General features: G+C 43.1%; 1 protein-coding gene across 18 annotated transcripts in view; it reads left to right on the forward strand.

The window, feature by feature from the left end:
• Positions 1-17,695, forward strand: part of BRD4 (bromodomain containing 4) — a 228,353-nt gene that overhangs the window by 93,173 nt on the left and 117,485 nt on the right. The window contains exon 5 of one of the 18 annotated variants that reach the window (XM_073319263.1): positions 4,953-5,065. The exons of 16 other annotated variants lie outside the window; for them this stretch is intronic. The gene's annotated coding sequence lies outside the window, so the exon portion shown is untranslated. Of the gene's footprint in view, positions 1-4,952; positions 5,066-10,697; positions 10,793-17,695 lie in introns of those variants that run through there. One more of the 18 variants, XM_073319262.1, reaches the window with a different exon arrangement.

Raw genomic sequence — 17,695 nt, forward strand, 5'->3', positions numbered from 1 at the left:
GGCCCTTTTGGGCCCTGTGGGCGTACCACCAATCCCAGAGGTCCTTTTCACAGCAATCTCTCTGTTGCCTCAGATGGACGTTGCCTCTAAATGGAAAAGTCCAGGGCCAGAGAGCTCTTTTGAGGTGCTGACATAAGCACCGGCACCATGGTCGGCAGCAAGACTGGCGCGGATACCGACAACTGGGTGTGCATGGAGTCCAGGGAGCCAGACAGGAAGGTCCCTTACCAGCCTGAGCCTCCTCATCTTCACCTGATGAGGCAGTAGCAGGGAACATCCTCGGTGCCTGACCCAGCTGATAGTAGAGCCCACCAGGAGCTCCTCAGAAGGGTGACCCAGAATCTGGGACTCCAGATGGAGGAGGTCACTGAGGTGTCAAACCCTATAGTGGACATCTTATTCCCCACAGTTCCCATTGGGAGTAACACTCCCCCTTCTTTAAACAATACAAGAAACCACAAAGATCCTGTGGCAGACATCGGCCTTTCTAACCCCCACAGCGAAAGGGGTCGAAAGAAAATATTTTGTGCTGTCAAAAGGGTTCACACACCCTCCACTGGACTCGGCGGTGGGTGTTAATGGGCGGGGCAAGGCAGCAGTGGCCCACTCCCCTGGGAAAGGACACGAACAAGCTGGAGCTCTTCGGCAAGAAGATGGTTTCCACCGAAGGACTCCGGCTTCGTATTGCTAACCAGCAGACGATCCTCAGTTGCTATAACTTTAATTCCTGGGACGCAATGTCAAAATTTAAGGAGTTTGTGCCGTCAGACTCCAAGACAGAGTTTTCGGCCCTGGTAGATGAGGTCAAGGCGGTGGTGAGATCCTCATTGCACGCCTTGCTGGACTCTGCGGACTCAGCAACCTGTACCATGTCTTGGGCAATTGCTATGCATCGTTGCTCCTGGCTTCAGGCCTCGGGCCTCCTGGGGGAGGTTGAGACGACAATTCAGGGCCTCCCGTTCGAGGGCTCCACCTTATTTTTGGAAAAAACTGACTCGAAGTTGCAAGGTTTAAAAGACTCTCGAGCCACTTTAAAATCTTTGGACCTGCATACACCCATCACCGAGTGTAAGCACTTTAAGCCCCAGCCTATGCTGCACCCTTATCAAGGGCGTTCTAGGCAGGACTTCAACAGAAGAAGGGGCAGAAATTATCAGCGTCATCAGTCTCAACCTCCTGCCAAGCAGGGGTTGGGGTCGTTGGGACAACCCCCCGGTCCAGAGGACGCATTAACTCAAATCCTGGATCCGTTGCTACCCTTCTCGGCCCATTTATCTCATTTCTACCATGCGTGGTCCCAAATTACTTTGGAACGTTGGTTACTATGCATGGTAGAACTGGGATATTCCCTCCAATTCAGTTCAACCCCTCCCTCCCCTTCCCTGTCCCTCTTCAGAGACCCCTCTCATGAGCAACTCCCTAATCCAGAGTTTCTCCTCTCCCCTGTCAGGAAGCTCTCAAGCTCTGTTGCTGGAAGATGTTAGAGAACTAGCTAGCTTATATCATTACAAGAGCCTGAAACCTGAGCCTTTGAAAAGAGGATTTTTTGTTCAGATAGCTTAATACTCTGGTTTCAGTTTGTCTGTTTAACAAACACTTGAAAGAAAAGCTCTCTATGAAAGTGTCAGCATTCTGCCCCATAAAGTACAGGCTAAGGGCTAGTAGTCCCCACTGCAGAGGCTTTGCATGGTACAGCTGTGCAGTGACTACATAGCATATACTGGCAAAAGGCAAGTATAGTTGTCAATCTCCCTGAACGACAGCTGTATTGTTTAGGGGTGTGTGACTTTTTTGCTCTCTTAACCAATGTAGCTATGCTAGCAAAACATTATTGGATAGACCAAGCCTTAGACTTTCCCACTCATGTCCTCCTAAATGCCCAAGAAGAACAGGGAAAACTATTTAATATTCCTGATATTGCCTGGGTAAAACAAACAGAAAAAGCTTTGGGGGAAAGTGGTCTCCTTTGTTCATCCCTAAAGAAGCAAAACAGGGGACACATTCTACTTTGCAGGTCACCTTTTAATGCTGCCACATAATTTAAATCCAGTGTAGTGCAGAATAATGTGGCTATTGATCTCCTTGAGTTCTGAGTATATTTAATGAAGGAAGGCTTCATGGCAGTATATTGTGAAAGTCTGTTATGGAGCTCAGGAGAGAGTCTAAAAGTATGTGAGACGTGCATATATGGAAGAGTTGTGCTTGGCATGGGCCAGGTGAGAATAACTGGGAACAGTGGGATCAATTGGAGTAAAATTAAATTTAAAATGAAGAAAAACTTCCAAGCAACCAGGCCTATTAAGGTGGAATAGACTCCTTTGGAAAGAGTAGGGAAGTGCCATTGCTTGAGATGTTGAAGGTTAGACAAAGCACTATAACAGTATAGGGAGCTGCCCTGCGTGGACCAGAGCATGGACAAGGTGACCTCAAAGGAATTGTCTGTCATCTAATTCTAAAGTTTCTGCAATGATCACAAAGCAGTCTGTATCTCTAGGGGCAAAACGACTTTGATAAAATGTGAGTAGTGAGCACCCGAATCAGATCTCTGGATGTGGAGAAGAAACTGTGCAGGTAACTGTAGATGTCAGAGTTTACACATAATTGTGTGAGCAAGGATTAAGGATTCTAATAACAGATTATTGCAGTATGACTATTAAATTTGTTCCAGACAATGCAGTCTTGCTGGTGACATTAATGCTGTTCTCACCAGCTGCCTAAATCGGTCAGATGGAAAAGTAATCCTATTTGTGATTCCCCACTGAAACAGATTGCATAATTAAAATAGGGAAGATCTGCTGTGAATTTAAATTAGCTGTTTTTGTATTTTGCTGCTTCTATTTGCCGGTTTTAAAGCTGTATAGTGAGGTGGAATTGCACTGATATTTGCTTAAATGTTATAGCTGTTGGACATCAGTGCCCACTCCATGTTGAGTTCATGGTATAAGAATGGATTTTTATATAGTCTTAGTAAAAGCAAATTCAGCCCACCCACTTCCTTTTTTGTGAGGAATATTCAAGAAATTGATGAAACTGCATAAATTATCATAGCAGTTGGGTCTAATTAAATACTTTGCATCATATAGCTTGGGATATCAAACAAATTCCCTTTGGAGTACATATTCATAGATTCCAAGACCAGATGGAGCCATTGTGGTCATCTAGTCTGACCTTCTGTATAACACAGACCAGAGAACTTTCCCAAAATAATTCCTAGAGCATATCTTGTAGAAAAGCATCCAGTCTTGATTTAAAAACTGTCCATGATGGAGAATCCATCACAACCCTTGGTAAGTTGTTCCAGTGGTTAATCACTCTCACTTTTAAACATTTATGCCTTAGTTCCAGTCTCAATTTGTTTAGCTTCAACTGCCAGCCATTGGATCATGTGTTTTCTCTGCGAGATTGGAAAGCCCATTATTAAATATTAGGTTTCAGAGTAGCAGCTGTGTTAGTCTGTATTTGCAAAAAGAAAAGGAGTACTTGTGGCACCTTAGAGACTAACCAATTTATTTGAGCATAAGCTTTCGTGAGCTACAGCTCACTTCATCGGATGCATCCTATGAAGTGAGCTGTAGCTCACAAAAGCTTATGCTCAAATAAATTTGTTAGTCTCTAAGGTGCCACAAGTACTCCTTTTCTTTTTATTAGATATTCGTTTCCTCTGTAGGGATTTATCAGCTATAATCAAGTCACCCCTTAATTTTCTCTCTAAGCTAAATTGTTTGAGCTCCTTGCGTCTTTCACATCTTTTAATCATTCCCATGGCTCTTTTCTGAACCCTCTCCAATTTATCAACATCTTTCTTGAATTGTGGATGCCTGCACTGGATACAGGATTCCAGCAGCCAAATACAGAGGTAAAATAACCTCTCTACTGCTTTTCTTGATTTACCTGTCTATGCATCCAAGGGTTGCAGTAGCCCTTTCGGCCACAGTGTCTCCCTGGTAGCTCATGTTCAGCTTTATCCAGTATGACCCCAAAATCTTTTTGAGAGTTGCTGTTTCCCAGGATAGTCCCTACGTTCTTTGTTCCTAGTATGTATACATTTACATTAAAATGCATGTTGTTTGCTTACACCTAGCTTACCAAGTGATCCAGAACAAACTCTGGGGTTTTTACCCACAAAAGCTTATGCTCAAATCAATGTTAGTCTTTAAGGTGCCACCGGACTCCCAGAATGAACTGTGTCAGTGATCTGTCCGCTTCATTATTTACCACTCGCCCAATTTTTGTCTCACCTTGTAGGACCATACTAGACACACCTCTTTGATGACGATTCTCCATCTACAGTTACATTTTGAGACCTGTCAGTTAGCCAGCTTTTAATCCATTTAATGTGTGCCATGCTCATCAAAACATTATACCGTACCAAGTCAAATGCCTTACGGAAGTCTAAATATATTGCATCAACTCTCTTACTTTTATCAGCCAAAGATGTATTCTCAAAAGAAATCAGTTTGGAAGGATCTATTTTCCATAAACCTGTGTTAATTGGCATTAATTATATTACCCTCCTTTATGTCATTATTACTTTAGTCCTGTATCTGTTGCCCTTGTATCTTGCCCAGAGTCAATGTTAGACTTCACCCTTTTTAAATATTGGTGCAGCATTAGCTTTCTATCAGTGTTTTGGAACTTCTTTGATGTTCCACGACTTAAATCAACATTAATGGTCCAGTGAGCTCCTCAGACAGTTCTTGTAAAACTTTTGACGGCAAATTATCCTGACATGCTGATTTTAAAATGTCTGACATTAATATCTGCTGTTTAATATTCTCCTGAGATGCTAGCGGAATGGAAAGATTGATATGACTACATCATCTGTTTTTTCCAAATACCGAACAAATATTTGTTGAACACCTCTACCTTGTCTGCATTATTATTAATAATCCTACCACTTCCATCTAGCAGTGGACTAATATCATGGTTCTGATTCTTTTTCTTTCTAACAGGTTTCAGAGTAACAGCTGTGTTAGTCTGTATTCACAAAAAGAAAAGGAGTGGACACAGTATGCATCCGATGAAGTGAGCTGTAGCTCACGAAAGCTTATGCTCAAATAAATTGGTTAGTCTCTAAGGTGCCACAAGTACTCCTTTTCTTTTTTCTTTCTAATATTCTTAACTTCTTATCCTTAACTCTGCTGGCCATAGACTTTTCCTTGTGTCCCTTTCCTTCCCTTAGCATTTTTCTACAGTTCCTAACTTCTTATTTATAGTTTACCATAGGTGCTGATTGCCCCACCCATCAGCTGATGGGTGTAGAGCACCCCTATTTTTTCTCTGGGGGTGCTTGAGCCCTTGAGCACCCATAGAGTTGGCACCTATGGTTGTTACTATTAATCCCCTTGGTTGAGGGTTTTTGGGCTTCTAGTAAAGTGTTCTTAAACAATTGCCAATTGTCATTCAAATTTTTTTGATTAAATTCTCTCCCCAAGTTAGTGAATAAGACAGCTGTTAAACAGTACACGGACTACACAAGTTGAGGGCAACAAGTGAAAAATATAACATGGAATTGAAACTGCATTGACAGTTTAGGTGTGGAGAGCGTAACTACCTAACCAGTAGATTCTTAACAGTTCTCTGTGGAGGACTTTCCAGTGTTCTGTGGAGTGCATGCCCTCATTTTCAGCTGCTAAATTGGACAGCTGAAATACTTCTGATGTTACTCTGATGTATGTAATTGCTGTAGTTGCCACAGGGATGTTATGTAATAGTCTGTTAAAATGTGGACAGTGCTATGAACAAGTTTGTGATCTTACATAAGCTGAAATTTGGCCAGGGTACTTGGTCAAATATCCTGATTCTTATGCAAAGTGCATTGGATGTGTAATGGCACAAATGTTGAGAAATTTTTTAAAAAGTCTCATTCAAAAGACTAATATCCAGCTCTATGCGACCCCAGCACCATGCTGGTGTATTGGGTTCAGTATACATTCTTAGCCTGTGACAGTGGGGTTATGGTCTGTGACTACTGTTGCTAGGGTGAGAGTGCCCCATACTGAATCATAACCTTCCTCTATTTTGTGTGGTAGCCAGAGGTCTTAAAATAGTTTTGGTGACTGTCCTGTATTGTGTACCTTACCTTAAGGATTAGCACTGTAGTTTTCTTAAATTTTTGCTGCACTTCTGAATTAACACCTCCAAATCAATCTGTCCTATCTCGTCTATCTCCTATCTCCTTCTGCCCCTCCAGCCCCACGAACATGATACAGTTCTGTGGTGACCTAGAATCCTATTTTCCACATCTCCGACTCAAGGAATATTTCCAACACACCTCTGAACAGCATACTAACCCACAGAGACCTTCCTACCAGCACTACAAAAAGAAGGATTCTGGCTGGACTCCTCCTGAAGGTCAAAATAACAGACTGGACTTCTACATAGAGTGCTTCCACCGACGTGCACGGGCTGAAATTGTGGAAAAGCAGCATCACTTGCCCCATAACCTCAGCCGTGCAGAACACAATGCGAGTCACAGCCACAGAAACAACTCTGACATCATAATCAAAAAGGCTGACAAAGGAGGTGCTGTCATTGTCATGAATAGGTCAGAATATGAACAGGAGGCTGCTAGGCAGCTTTCTAACACTACATTGTACAAGCCATTACCCTCTGATCCCACTGAGGGTTACCAAAAGAAACTACACCATCTGCTCAAGAAACTCCCTGAAAAAGCACAAGAACAAATCCGCACAGACATACCCCTAGAACCCCGGGCAGGGGTATTCTCTCTGTTCCCAAGATCCATAAACCTGGAAATCCTGGACGCCCCATCATCTCAGGCATTGGCACTCTGACATCAGGATTGTCTGGCTATGTAGACTCCCTCCTCAGGCCCTACGCTACCAGCATTCCTAGCTATCTTCAAGACACCACTGACTTCCTGAGGAAACTACAGTCCATCGGTGATCTTCCTGAAAACATCATCCTGGCCACTATGGATGTAGAAGCCCTGTACACCAACATTCCACACACAGATGGACTTCAAGCCATCAGGAACAGTATCCCCGATAATGTTATGGCAAACCTGGTGGCAGAACTTTGTGACTTTGTCCTCACCCATAACTATTTCACATTTGGAGACAAAGAATACCTTGAAGTCAGTGGCACTGCTATGGGTACCCACATGGCCCCACAGTATGCCAACATTTTTATGGCTGACTTAGAACACTGCTTCCTCAGCTCTCGTCCCCCAATGCCCCATCTCTACTTGCGCTGCATTGACAACATCTTCATCATCTGGACCCATGGAAAAGAAGCCTTTGAGGAATTCCACCATGATTTCAACAATTTCCATCCCACCATCAACCTCAGCCTGGACCAGGCCACACAAGAGATCCATTTCCTGGACACTACTGTGCTAATAAGCGATAGTCACATAAAGAGAAAAGGAGTACTTGTGGCACCTTAGAGACTAAAATTTATCTGAACATAAGCTTTTGTGAGCTACTGCTCACTTCATCAGATGTATGCAGTGGAAAATTCCACTGCATGCATCTTTTGAAGTGAGCTGTAGCTCATGAAAGCTTATGCTCAGATAAATTTGTTAGTCTCTAAGTTGCCACAAATACTCCTTTTCTTTTTGTAGATACAGACTAACATGGCTGTTGCTCTGAAACCAGTCACATAAACACCACCCTATACTGGAAACCTACTGACTGCTATACTTACCCGCATGTCTCCAGCTTTCATCCAGACTACACCACAGGATCCATTGTCTACAGCCAAGCTCTAAGATACAACCGCATTTGCTCCAACCCTCAGACAGAGACAAACACCTACAAGATCTCTATCAAGCGTTCTTACAACTACAATACCCACCTGCTGAAGCAAAGAAACAGATTGACAGAGCCAGAAGAGTACCCAGAAGTCACCTAGTACAGGACAGGCCCAAAGAAAGTAACAGAATGCCACTTGCCATCACCTTCAGCCCCCAACTAAAACCTATCTAGCGCATCAAGGATCTACAACCTATCCTGAAGGACGATCCCTCACTCTCTCAGATCTTGGAAGACAGGCCAGTCCTTGCTTACAGATGGCCCCCCAACCTGAAGCAAATACTCACCAGCAACCACACAACAAAAATACTAACTCAGAAATCTATCCTTGCACCAAAGCCCGTTGCCAATTCTGTCCACATATCTATTCAGGGGACACCATCATAGGGCCTAATCACATCAGCCACACTATCAGAGGCTCGTTCACCTGCACATCTACCAATGTGATATGCCATCATGTGCCAGCAATGCCCCTCTACCATGTACATTGGCCAGACCGGACAACCTCTATGTAAAAGAATAAATGGACACAAATCAGATGTCAAGAATTATAACATTCAAAAACCAGTTGGAGAACACTTCAATCTCCCTGGTCACTCGATTACAGACCTAAAAGTTGCAATATTACAACAAAAAAACTTCAGAAACAGACTCCAATGAGAGACTGCTGAATTGGAATTAATTTGCAAACCGGACACCATTAACTTGAATAAAGACTGGGAGTGGATGTGTCATTACACAAAGTAAAACTATTCTCCCCTCCTCCTCCCCACTGTTACTCTCACCTTCTTGTCAACTGTTGAAAATGGGTCATCCTGATTATCACTACAAAAAGTTTTTTTTCCCTCCTGCTGTTAACATCTCACTTTAATTGATCACTCTGATTATAGTGTATATGGCAGCACCCATTTTTTCATGTTCTCTGTGTGTGTGCATCTTCGTACTGTATTTTCCACTGCATGCATCCGATGAAGTGGGTTTTAGCCCATGAAAGCTTATGCACAAATAAATTTGTTAGTCTCTAAGGTGCCACAAGTACTCCTTGTTCTTTTTACCTTTTTATTGTAAGTAGATGCATGGATACCATGGTGGAAGGTACAACGATGCTGGCTTGCTCAGCAGAGCTGCGGTAAAGATTGGATTAAACATGTCTATTATGTAAATTGCAATAAGCTTTTATATAGTAGAATGATGGATAAATTAAGATTTATAGTTTGATACATGTTTAAATATCAATACTGTGTTTCTTTCAAAAATGTATAATCCTGTAGAATCTTTTTTAGGTACATACATGAGTAGCTGGGAGTGGAAGCATCAATGAAGCCTGTATATGGGAGCTAGGAGTTCTGTTCCTGGCTCTGCAAGACATGTGATCTTGTGTAAATTAATCTCCCAGATTCAGTTTCCCTCTGTAAAATGTGTATAATACATGTTCCTTCGGGCTAGTGAAATGGAACTCATAATTCCACTATATAACACTATGATCCAATGTATTTGAACAGCAAAATTGTATCTCCCTCTCTGTGGACATAGTTCATTCTCAGCACTTCTAAAAATTATTCAGACTGTTTCGTGCACTCTTTGAGAAATTAAGTAAGATGGGTTACCAGTCTTCAGTGAGGATCAGTTGCTCTGGTGAGTGAAGAAATTTATCTGCTTTTGTGGAAGCACAGTATGAATTTTCTACTAAATTAAGATGCACTTGTTTGTGTCACTAGAGTTGTGCAAAACACTGTTGCTCTGCTTCCCCATGGTGTAGTTAGTGGTATTGTATAACTACAGATTGATGCAGTTTTAAAAAATGCAGGACAAAATTTTCATCTCAGTCTCTACTAGGCCTCCCTTTTCGGTAACTGCAAATCGCAGGCATATTTAACTTAGTTATTTTCAGGTGCAGTTAAAATACCTTGAAACCACAAAAGTGACAGTAATTGCAAGTGCAAAGAGGCTGGCTTTAGAAAACCTGGCCCAGAATATCCCTTTAATCATTATAGACACAAGGTGGGTGTGGTAATATATTTTATTAGACCAACTTCTATTCATGAGAGAGACAAGCTTTCGAGCCACACAGTTTTCACAGTTGCAGCTTTCTAAAGTGTCACCTTCTGAGCTGAAATCTTCAATGTTTGCTTTCTGCACGGAAGGGGAACTTCCATGAAGTTGAATAAAATCCCTTTCACTTAATAAATAAATAAATAAAAATTTAAAGAATTGAGCCCTTCCCTTCCCTGTCTCAAGCAATGTGTTTTGAAACATCCAACTTGACACAAACAATCCTCAGTGAAGGACAGGAGAGGAGGGATTAAACAGTGATAAACAAGAAGAGAAAATGCTGTTTACTGTAGGTGGAGCTGATAGCAACCAGGCTTCTCGGGCTACTGGGTGGAGAGGGGAAGAAAAAGAAAGATGGGCCAAGCTTCCTGCCAGCTACCCATGTACCCAGTGCATGGGCCAGCAAACTCCTCCTGTGTGTTCCTCCTCTTTGGCAACACACAGGGCAAGAACCCCTGCAATTAGTGGGCAAGGAAGAGAGAGCGTGGATGTGAGTAAGGCTGGGCTGGGCTTCTCCTCTGCCCACCCCACACTAACCACTAGATCCAAGTACCCGTCCCCATTCCTCTGGGGAACAATCTTTAACTGCTGCTAGCTAATGCTGTTAGTCCTGTGGGTCCAGTAGCAGTAGTCTGTACTGCGGTGCTGAAGATTCAGAGGTCAGATGCTGCTGCTGACTCATGATAGGGTTGGGGATGACTGTTAGTAGCATGTAGTTTTTACCTTTCTTGAAAGAAAAAAAAAAGACTAGGAAATTCCTTCCTCTCTGTCCGCACGCCCGCCCCCCCTTCAGACACCTTTGGTCCCCTTGTTCATATTCATTATGGTACAGAGTTTAATTTATATGATACTTTGTGTTTTTCACAGGATGCGTGCTTCATTAACTGCACCACATGAATGCACAAGAGGGTAGAATTAAGGTCATGGAGGCAAACATAAATCTGGCATTTCCTAGCTTTCAGGTGCTTAACGTTGTACACTAAACATTAGTTAACAAAATACTTGTTTGTGTGTGTAATATGTAAAATGACCAATTATATTGTTAATATCTGTGCTATCTGACTTATTTTTAAATGGACAACCTCAATATCACCTTAATGCTGGGTTTTTTATTTAAAGTTTACTCACTTTTTTCCCTGGCAAGCTGTTGCTACGTATCATGTGTTTGCCCTTTTAACTTCCTCTTTGCACCTTTTCTGCAATAGTTTGTGTTCAAATACATGTTTGTGGCTTTAGCAAAGCAATTGGGGAGACTCGTTATGATCTAAAACTGCATTTAAGCATTACCTCGTTTAATTCTAACAATGCTTATTTGATACACAGGCCTGGGAATAGAAATAGTTGATTTCTTTGAAAATGGGAAAGCCAAGGCCCTGCTTTAAAATGCAGCTATTGTATTTGCCTTATGCGATAACAGACTAAATCTCTCATTATTAAGACCCTAACTGAATTGCGGGATGATGTTCAAATAATTGCGGCTGAGTCGTGGACTAAGCATGGAATATTGCAGAAAAGTAATAATGGACCTTTGTTAATCGGAGTAATTTGGAAAAGCCACAGTAGACGTATTTGTTTCAGAAAAAATTGCTGGAATGATATAAACATTCAGCTATTAGTTTATGCATTCAGTTTTTTTGATAACCAGAGAGTTTGGTGCAACTACAGAGCTGTTTGTAGGGGGCAGGGCAAGGCAAGCGGGGAGCTGCCCAGGGGCAAAGCTGGGGAAGGAGGGGTGGAAAAATGAAGGGGGGGATGGTAGGGGGGAGAACGCTGCAGTGGACATGACATTGCCAACCTTACGTCTGCGTTGCTGGTGGTGGTAGTGCTGCCTTCTGAACTGGGAGCTGGAGGGCGACGGAAGTCGGCCAGGCACCCTGCTCTGAAGGCAGTGCCGCCACCGGCAGCAGCAGCGCAGAAGTAAGGGTGACAGTACCGTGCCTGCTGCAAGGCTCTAGCCCCTGCTTTGTTTTTCCTCATTTTTTCATCCCCATGCTTTGCACTTGAGCGTCTGCCTTACTTGCCCTGCCCAGGTTATGGCCCTGCCCAAAATTCTTCAAGATCATTTAATGTAATAATGGATGGGTGTGTTGCAAACCTCAAAATTTATGTCAAGTTATGGATTGTGCAAAGTAAATTAATTTAATTTAAAACAGTTGCAGTGGAAGCCTAATATTGTAGAATCCGCAGTTTCTTTTGCGAATGAAGTCGGACCTTATTCATTATAAAATGACCTGTTAACTTGGCCATTCTCCAGACTGCAGTATTGGATTCCTTTTACAGGCTGTGTGTCAGCAAATTCGGGTGGGTCATGTTGTTAGTCATGTGCCCTTATTGTAGGGACAGATGAGGAACAAAAGAATCGGTGGAGGAGAAACTCTGTCTGAAGCCAGAGGACAGTATACTTCCTGTTTCCTGAGGCTAGTGCTGCACTTACTGATTAGAGTGAAGATTGTTTCACTTGCACTGACTTTCCTTTCTGGGAACATCTGAGGAGTTGCTAATGGCTTATAATCTTAGTTCTTCAGATAAATTAGAAATGTGAAATGAACACTGTCAAATAAATCTTCAGTTTTTATTTTACACTCCATTCAACACCTTTTCGAACTTGACATTTTACTTTGGATAAAATTTTCAAAGCGCTTGAGTGGTGTAATGGCCTGTCTCATTGACATGTAAATCACTTTTGAAAATGGAACTTAGGTGCCTAAGTCACTTAAGCACTTTTTGAAAATTTTACCCTCTCCCCACCACCAGTACATAAAGGGCTTGTTGATGTTTCCCTGGATTTACAATGGATGGAATCTGGTTAAATTGAAAATGTATTTGGGGAAAAAAAAAATTAGGTGTGACCATTTCAGATGACCTGCCCCATTTTTGCTGTAAGGTTATGTAATGAATACCCTAAAATACCCGGGTTTTATGGGTATTGGCACAGAAGAGAACCTACTACACTTACATTTGTGTGCCTATGATTGGGATGTTAAATTCCCAGAAGTCACAGTGGGCTGGTTCCATGCTTCTGGCACACCTCAACATCCATCTGAAAACAAAGGAGCATCCATTTTCTGCTTGAATAACATCTTACATTAAATTGTTTGACACAGGGTGTCTCAAATTAGCTTATTTAAGAGAATATGCAGGTCCTTTTAATTGCTGGATTACAAACAGCCCAAATAAAGTAGTGGGAAAAGAAGCTTTTTTTTTCCCCCCTTCTGTGACAAATAAGGGCGCACCTGGAGGCGGCTTGTTCCGAATGCAGACTGTGACGGGGTTCGACTCACCGCTGCTGGCACCTCCGGCTGGTTGCTCTGGGAGTTAGCTCTCGACTGCTGTAGAGCACCCTCAACGCATGGTATCTTGCCCATCATCTGCTCTGCTGCCCTGGGACCCGCTTACTCATCGCTTGGCGGCGCCCCCTTCATGACTGTCTTCGTTCGCCTCAGGACACCGCCCTCTGGCAGTGCCCACTCCTCTAGACTCACCCCCTTCTGTGTGTTGGGGGGTGGTGTTTGCTAACAGCAGTCCTTCTGCTTGCACCTGCATTGGTGGCCAACCACAACCCTATATTCTAGCTCCTTGTCTCAGGGGCAAGTTGTGGTCTGTCTCAGCCCCTCTCCTCAATGGCCAGGTGCAGTGCCAGTGAGGAAGTGGGGGACCCAGGCCCACTTCCTACTCTGGGTCCTGACCCAGGGACCCTCTAGTGGCAGTCTCCCTCTGACCTTCTTCTCTCCCCTCTTGTCTGCCTATTTTCCCTGGGCCACTTCCCCTTTGGCCGTATGCACCTTCTCGACCCTTTTTAGCATGGGCCGCAGCCTGGCAGGTAATGGGCTGGAACTCCACTCTGCTCCCCCAAGCCTGCCCAGCACTACTCTACCCAAGGTGCTGCTCCTTACCTCAGGAGCTAGTCCTTCTCCCTTGCTAGCTAGGGAGCAACTACCTTCTCCTCTGCTAGGCAGCCTTTATATAGGACCTAGCCCGGCCCTGATTGGCTCTCCCCAGGCCTTTCCTGACAGGCTGCTGGTCTGCACAGCCTCTCCAGCCTGGTCAGCCCTTTTTCTCAAGGGGTGGGGCACCGCCCCACCACACAGACTAATACACATGTCTTATTTTTAAAATATTACTTGCACATGTGCTGCCCAGGAGCAACAGCTTTTTTCTGGAGTATGCCTTATTCACACATTCTCTTTGATACCACTTGGTTCTCCAGCTTCATGCTGTTAATGGAAGCATCTTGATGCATCTGACTATCATAATTGCTCTAACATGATGAAGTTGCAGTATATCCTACCCCTGGCATCTTGAATGTTTTGTTGTGTGTCTAGGAAATGCAGCTCAGAGCTTGCCCACCTGCTTAATATCTTGTTCGCCTTTGACTTTCACAAGACTGTCGTCTCCTGCGATTACCTGTGATTGTTCGTTCGGAGTGAGTGTTAGTGTGGGTATGTGTGTGTTGGTAAAGCTTCCTCTGACTTCTTTTTTAGGGATCCTGTTTCTCTGTCCTCGTCCTCTCCTCCTCTTCCTCTATATCTTATCACTGGGTGAGGTCATCCACTCTCACTGTATCGACTACAGTTTCTGTGCTGACTTGCAAATCTATCTTTCTGTTCTTGGCCCATCTCTTGATCCAGTCTGGCACCTCTGCCTTCATTTTAAACCTATCCGGGGTAACTGGTGTGCACTACACAGAAGTGGTACCTTCTTTGATATCTTCCTAGTTTATACCAACACTCCCTCGGGCATGGCTTCTCTCTTACAGAAACTTTCTCCAGCATGTCATTCTGGGGCTGGCCTTTTAATTTGGCAGGACCATGGAGCAGCAACATTAACCTGACTGCTTGATCTCCCTCTCCCCCACTTTGTTACTGAACACATCATCATCCATCCTGTCACAAACCCATAACCTGTGGGTCCTATCTCACCCAGATCATCCAGGCAGTATTTATATTAGTGTGCTGCTTTCACAACATTTCTAAGACCTACACTCCTATCCAGGCTCCTGTTATCTGCCACAACTTCTCTGACTTCCTTGGTAGTGGCTACTCCATGCCTCTCCTTTAAACACAGAGCTCCTGAGATCACTTGGATCCATCATTCTGACCATGTCGGCCTCCTTCCCTTGAATCCTTTGTTTGACTCCAGGTTCACCACCACATCAAATTCAAGCCTTCAAAGCCCTTTACAACTATTTGTCCACACTCATTTGACTGTCTCTTGTCATGCTCCCAAGAATGACAGACCCCATTTGCGCACTTGTCCTATAACCACCTCTGTTTTTTCCCCTCCATAACTCCCCTTATGCGTGGATCACCCAAGGCTTTAAGGTAGCTTTTTTTTTCAGTGTAGCCAATCAGCACCCTCTCATGACCAGTCTGATGCACTGCAGCCACATTGTTTTCTGCGTCAGCACTCAGAACAGAGGTTGGAAAAACAGAAAAAGTCCAAAGTCTTTCTGTTCTGCAGGGTAAGTTTGAAAGACTGGTTTAAGATGAAAATAGAAGCCAAAATAATTCAGTCTTTTTCCCTTTGAAAGAAAAGCCTAGCACATCTTTAGCAAACAGAACTTAAAACAGTTTACCCTTTTTGTCTTAAGAGTAAATTGTAGTAAAATAGTCTGTGTGAAGTTCTCTCCAGACTGACTACAATCCCACCATGAACAAATATGAAAGAAACATAATCTCTTGGAGCAAGTCTTTCCAGGCTGGCTATACTCACCATGTGAACAAATCAAAGAAAAGCAAACTTAGTTTCTTCACTAAGTTTTGCCTACTGGTGTGGCACAAACTTTCCCAAAGGCCCACCACACAGGATGATCTGTTTACTCCCAGCAATAATAGCAGCTGCCTTCCTGTTTCAATCTTTGCCCCAGCCTGTGCTGCTTGAAGGCTAACAGGTCCTAGCTGACTCGGAATCTGTTCATTGATCCATGTCTTCCCTAGCTTGAAGCCTCCTGGCTTCCTTCCTTGGTCATGCCCTGAACTGTACTGGGCCCCTTGGGGATAGTATGTTCTATCACAGCAATATTTCCCTAAGCCCCTTGATTACACTTTTATCTGTTTAAGTTTTTAAAGCAGTTTTGAAGTTGTCTAGTTGTAATAATAATATAGTTGTCTCTTCTCTTATTTTCCATGTTGGCTCCAAAAAATATATTCCCCTGTCAGGGAGAAACTTTAAATATTAAATAAACTGTTAATTATCACTTTACTAGGCAGAGCAATTAATATTTTACGGGTGCAAAAAGTCACATTAGTGACTGTTAAACTGTCTAGTAATGTGCTTTTGCTTCTGGCATTATGGCTGAAAAATTAAGCTAGTAAAATGGTCTTGTTAATGCGTAGTAAAATCTAAATTTATACTTACCCTGCTGCAGCTGTTATTGGGAAATGCTGTTTTCTTTTGGGCACTTGTAGATCTACCAAATACAAAGCCTACCAAGTTCTGAAGATTTTTTTGTTCCCTTCCAAGGCACCTCTATCCCATTCTGTTCCAGGGAAAGACTTGTGTCCTTTCCATGAGACAGGCGGTAGTTCTGGGGGGTTTCCGATCAAGTGCCAGAGACAAGACAGATGAGCTACTCAGCTGGGACTCCACAATATTCAGATACACCAAGTGGCAAATCAGTTCTGTGACTTTTGGCTTCTCCTTGTGAGAAAGTTCCATCATATTAACCAAGAATGTTTCTGTTTGGTAAAATCTTAGCTGAACAGCTTGTCGGTTTTCATCCTTTTTGTTCTGTATATGGAGAGGATGGAAAAGATGTGTATAGAACAGAGCCCTCTCTGGCTCTGTTGAAATGGCAGGAGAGTCTAAGCAAAATATCCAAGAAAGCGTGTTTAGTGCAAAACCCTCTAAATGTTAGAGCTAAACTTTGAAAGTGGACATGCTATAGGTTGACCCTTCCCATGCTGAGTAACAAGGATTCAGTGCAGCAGGTACTATTTGCCTTGATAATTAGTTACAGTATCTCATGAATGATTTCAGGGTTTAGTGAGCACCATGCTTCTCTGGATAACTTAGATCTGTTATATGAAGTTGGACCATCATCTTCAGCAGAGACTTAAGTAGGATTCGTGAATGACTGGCCCAGAGAGATTGAAATAGGTGATGTGGGTGCTAGGGAAAGACATGGAAATAATACTTATCTCGGCTGTTATACACTGAAAATTTATATTCCTCTTCAAGTGATGTCCCTGTGGGTGCTCCACTTTAGGTGTTCGTGCACCCCGGAGCTCATCATTGGAGATTTATGGGAGCAGTGCCTGGTTGTGTCGCACATGCATGGTCCTCATCTCACGCCACTTCAGGCAGTTATCTGGCACTGTGCGACCAACCACCCCTCAGTTCCTCCTCTTCCGCCTTTGACTCAAGTCGGAACTGCTAGCAGCGACTTTCAGCTTATTCCGAGTAGCATAGGTTTATCATTCATATGTCCCTTCATGCTTCTGCCACCATTCCAGAGGACATGCTTCCATGCTGATGATGCTCATTAAAAAAAGAAAGCGTTAATTAAATTTGTGGCTGAACTCCTTGGGGGAGATTTGTATGTCCTCTGCTGTTTTACCTGCATTCTGCCATATATTTCATGTTACAGAAGTCTCAGATGATGACCCAGCACATGTTCATTTTAAGAACACTTTTATTGCACATTTTACAAAATGTAAAGAAGGTACCAATGTGAGATTTCTAAAGATAGCTACAGCACTTGACCCAAGGTTTAAGAATCTCAAGTGTCTTCTAAAATCTGAGTGGGACAAGGTGAGGAGCATGCTTTCAGAAGTCTTAAAACAGCAACACTGATGCACAAACTATAGAACCTGAACTACCAAAAAAGAAAATCAACCTTCTGCTGGTGGCATCTGACTCAGATA

The sequence above is a fragment of the Lepidochelys kempii genome, chromosome 20, assembly GCF_965140265.1.
Source record: "Lepidochelys kempii isolate rLepKem1 chromosome 20, rLepKem1.hap2, whole genome shotgun sequence".
NCBI classification, from domain to species: domain Eukaryota; kingdom Metazoa; phylum Chordata; order Testudines; family Cheloniidae; genus Lepidochelys; species Lepidochelys kempii.